Below are 5,000 nucleotides of genomic sequence, written 5' to 3'. Positions count from 1 at the left end.
GTGCGGCCGGGCGACGCGCGCGCTGCTGGCTGGCGCTGGGCGGGCGGTCGGCCTCTGGCTGACAGCCCGCTCTCGCGGCTACGCTGGCGGCGGGCGCGGGCCCGGCTGCGCCCGGCTCCGCCGGCCGCGCCCGGACAACTTAGCGGCGCCGCCCGGCCACATGTAATGTTGGTTGTGGTTGGCGTGTGCGGTTGGCGCACAAAGCACAGTGGGGAGTAGGGCGGTCATCGTTCCTGCGGAAACCAAGGCTCTCACTTTTGAGGGCCAAAGCGGAAGCAGGCCGATGTCCACGCGCGGGGAAGGGCGCTGACTGCGAAGCGCCCTCTGACTTTCAGAGGATGCAACGCGGGCGGCGACCCGGCCTCGCTCGGAGGATTCCTTGGTGTATAACTGCGGAGTGGAGGCCGGCATCGGCCTTCGCAACGTGGAAGTCACCGGGAGCTGCCCCCAGGAGGATGCTCCTGAGTGGTCTAAGACCACGACCACAGGGACGAAGGCTAATACAGCCGACGTACGGGCCTGGCAAACCCGGGGTGCCCGAGCCCGGTGCTGGCAAGCGCTACCAGCGCCGTCCGTAATCTGAGACACGTACTTCAACGACCGCTGTGAGGCGCGCAGTGGAACGTCGTGCGTGTTTCGGACCGGAGTCTTGGCTTAACCGCCTGGGCAAGAGAAGGACAATCTCTATAATCACCCCTCACCCTCTGCGTTAGCTGGCGGCTATGGGGCGCAAGGCTGTTGAGTTGTGAACAGTCGTGAGTCAGCCACCTCAGAGGACCGGCCGACCCTCTGTTGTATAAGGCTTACCCAGGTGGGCGGGGCAACGCCTGGGTGGACCACTTATATCCCTAGCTGATCGTGGGAACCACATGGCTTCTCTCAATCAACCTTGTCCCGACGGAACTGGTGGGCCGTCGCGGAGTCACAACACCAACCATTCAGGGGACGAGTCTGACACTCCGTGTCAAGACGAACTCCCAACACAAGGGCAGTCGGAGGCCCATAGGCCAGAAGACCATGACCCCGCGCTTAGCGAGCCAGAATTGGAGCTCCGTACACCTCGTGCACGGAGCGCTAAGACTGCAGCAAGCGAGACGCTGGCACGGACGCTTGCAGACGCGAGTGAAAGTGACAGTGAGAAAGAACGGAAGGCAAAAGTGAGGAAGCAGAAGAAACACCTGCGAAAACTGCTCCGGCAGAGATCGCTGAGTGCGGACGCTGTAACCGATCTGATGCCGCCACCCCGCCAGCCGGCGCCGAAAGCGGCACCTAAGGCGGGAGACAAGCCGAAACCGGCGCAGGTAGCCGGGCGCAAGCCCGGCGGCCCAGTCGGGGAAGGCGCAACGGGGAAGTCCGAACCGAAGGCGGAGACGAAGGCCTCGCGGCCAACGACACCGCCGGCGGGGAAGGCTGCGAGCGAGCCAAAGCTGGCGCAGGTAGCCGGGCAAAGACCCAGCGGCCCAGTCGGCACCGGCAAGCTCACCCAGACTCGCCCGGCGGGAGAGACGGCGGCCCCACGGCCGAAGTCTCAACTGCCGGAGACGGCGAAAAGTGTGCCGAAACCGGCGAAGGTAGCCGGGCAACTGCCCAGCGGCCCAGTCGGGGAAAGCGCCAGCAGTAGCCGCGCCTCTTCACCAATGTCGGGTGCCGAGAGACGCAAGTCCCGGACACGACGGAAGAAGCGGAAACCGAACAAGCAGCCGGACTCGGCGCAGGTAGCCGGACAACAGCCTGGCGGCCCAGTCGATGACGGCACGTCCCGATACAAGGCAAGCCCAAGCGATCTTGCGACCGTGAAGCTTATCGCGACGCGGCTCGAGGACGTCCTGAAGCTCGTGGACGACTCTCTAAAACCGGGACAACTGGTCGAGGAGGGAAATCTGGGGGACTTTAAGAGACAACTGAGAGCTAAGTTGTTTGATTGGGCCATGGCGCAGTCGGCCCTCACCGGAAGGGTGGAAGCCTTGGAGGAGGAGCTGGCGAGGACGAAGGCGGTGCCCACGGCGCCACCCAAGACCTTTGCACAAGTTGCCGCCGCTCCACCCATACCAGAACGGAAAACGCAGGCGATGATAACCAAAGCCCTGACTGAGAAGGCAACGCTCTTCATCAAGTCCAAGGGCAATGAAACTGGCGCAGAAGTGAGAAAGAAATTCACCTCCCTGGTCAAGCCTGAGGTTGAAGGTGTGAAGTTCTCACGGGTCGCCACAAACGGCCCGACGCTCATCGTAGATGTGGCGTCTGAGACTGATCGCCAGAAGCTTCTAGCTAACAACAAACTGACAGAAGCACTCAAGTGCGAACTGCCGAAAAAGCTCAATCCGCAGATAATCATATATCATGTACCATGTGTCATGAAGAATGAAGCTGTGGTTGAGCTAACTCGAAAGCAAAACGACCTTGGAGGACTTTCCGAAACACAGTTTCGCCAGGAGTTTAAGCCGAAGTTCCGGACTGGGCCAAGGGGCAGACAAACATCACATCTCGTGGTGGAAGTAAGCCCCAGACTCAGAGTCGCGATTCTGAGGCAGAAGCGACTGTACATGGGCTTTGAGTCCATGCCGGTTGACGACTACCTGGACTTAGTCGTTTGCACGCGGTGCCAGGATGTGAACCACTCGGTAAGGTTCTGCAAGCAGGACCCGAGTATAATAACATGTGGGCACTGTGGCGAGAACGGCCACATGAGGAAGGACTGTAGAAAAGCGGGGGACCGAGCGGTCTGTATCCCGTGCAAAAAGCGTAATCGCACATGCGAAACGCCAGGCAAAGAGTGTGCCTACTACAGGATTCTCACTCAACGCAAAATCCAGCGGACAGACTATGGGAGACAAGACCTCTCGTCAACCGTCTCCATTCCGGCCGCTACCTCTCCTGTCCCCGACCGGACTGTGAAAAATCACAATGCCAATGTCGGTTAAGATAGGACAGCTGAACTGCGCGCGAACGCAAGCGGTGATGCAGGAGGTACGACGCCGAGCGGAGGAGGAGTCTCTAGACATATTATGTCTGCAAGAGCCCTACTCTAGGGACGGAAAGATCCGATATATGCCGACAACAGCTCAGATCCTGGCTGGGGGAGAGCATCCTATGGCAGCAATTGTTGTGCTAAATCGTTCCTTCAGAGCAGTCAAAGTGGCGCACCTAAGCAACAGATGCATGGTGTTAGCTGAGATAAATACTGGCGATTTCACCTTTTTCGTGCTAAATATGTACTTTCAGTACAGGCACAGAGAAAGACCGTATATCGACCAGTTAAAAGAGGCGGTTGGGTTCTACCGCAATGACTTGCTGATTTGCACAATGGACGCAAATGCCATGTCACCCCTATGGCACAGTGACATCACGCCTCTTGGTGCTCGACGCGCCGCCAGGCGAGGTGAGAGACTCGCTGAAGCAATTCACGAGCTCAGACTAGAAGTGCTGAACCGACCAAACTTCCCACCAACTTTCGAAGGCCGCCGTGGAGCGACCTCGAATATCGATGTGACACTGAAGAGTGCACACGAGCATCTCCGTGCGGAGAACTGGAAGGTATGGCGGGGAATGACACTAAGTGACCACAATCTGATCACATTCACTGTAGCCTATGATGGGGAGCCTCCTCCTGAAGACCAGGTGAACGGCACCGTCAAGTACAACTGGCGAAAGGCTAATTGGGATCGACTAAGAGGTAATCTAGTGATACCGAATTGGCCAATGGATCGCGTTGTGGACGTTGACAAAGCTGCAGAAGATCTGACGGCGGCCATACAGACAGCAGCAACAGGCGCAGTCCCGTTGGCCCACACAGGGAAAATGCCTAAGGCACCTTGGAACCCTGAGCTGCAGCGTCTCCGACGCGAATGCAGAAGAGCGCGGCGGCATTACCAGCGCAGCGTAGGCGATCACATTCGTGAGGCCACGCTTGCGCGGTACAGGCGGGCCAAAGCCGTGTTTAAGCGGGCACTGCACACAGTACGGACTGAGAGTTGGCAGTCTTTTGTTCGTGACAGTCTGGCGGCTGACCCCTGGGGTACACCGTACAAGATTGCCGTGTCAAAAGTTCGGTCACCGACGGTCCTGTCGACCCTAAGGAAGATCGATGGCAGTCACACCAAGGACTGGCAAGAGTCAGCTGAGCTCCTCATGAGTACCTTATTGCCCGACGATAGTAGCGAAGATGAGGACGAGGAACAGGGGAATTTGAGGCGACAACTCCATGAGCTGTATGCCGATGAGACGCCTGTTGCTCCGTTCACTGAACGTGAAGTTACCGCCGCAATTCTTGAATTGCGCCGTAAAAAGGCGACGGGCCATGATGGACTCGCTGCCGAGGTTCTCCAAGCCCTGTGCGCGGAGATCTGCCCTTACCTGACTAACCTCTACAATGAGTGCTTACGTCAGGGACGGGTACCAGAATCGTGGAAGTTGGCCGAAGTGGTCATTCTGATAAAGGGTGAGGACAAGGATCCGGAAGTGCCGAAATCATACCGACCCATCTGTCTCTTGAACTCCATGGCTAAGCTCCAGGAGAAGCTCCTATGCCTTCGGCTAGAGCAACACCGGGAACTTAGGGGACGCAGTCCCGACCAATATGGATTCAGGAGGGGTCTGTGTACAGAAGATGCTATAAACAAGGCAATGTTGTTGGTGGACACATCTACAGCCAAGTACGTTGCGGGGATAATGGTTGACATCGCTGGGGCTTTCGACAACCTATGGTGGCCGGCACTGTTCGACAGCCTAAGGAAGTTGGAATGTCCTGGGCCCCTGTACCGGTGCCTGCTAGACTACTGCCGTAACCGGCGGGCGGTTTTGCGGTGCCCGGGGCGGGCGGTTGAGAAGTCGATCACCAAGGGATGCCCACAGGGCTCGGTCTGCGGTCCCATATTCTGGGATGTAGGCCTCGAGCCTGTGTTGGCGGAACTAGGAGAACTGCGACAAGTGCGAGGCGTAGTAGCGTACGCCGATGACATCCTTCTAGTGATAGAAGGTGACTCTCGGGCAATGTTGGAAGT

The sequence above is a fragment of the Schistocerca gregaria genome, unplaced genomic scaffold (assembly GCF_023897955.1).
Source record: "Schistocerca gregaria isolate iqSchGreg1 unplaced genomic scaffold, iqSchGreg1.2 ptg000685l, whole genome shotgun sequence".
NCBI lineage: Eukaryota > Metazoa > Arthropoda > Insecta > Orthoptera > Acrididae > Schistocerca > Schistocerca gregaria.
This window is presented reverse-complemented; position numbering follows the sequence as displayed.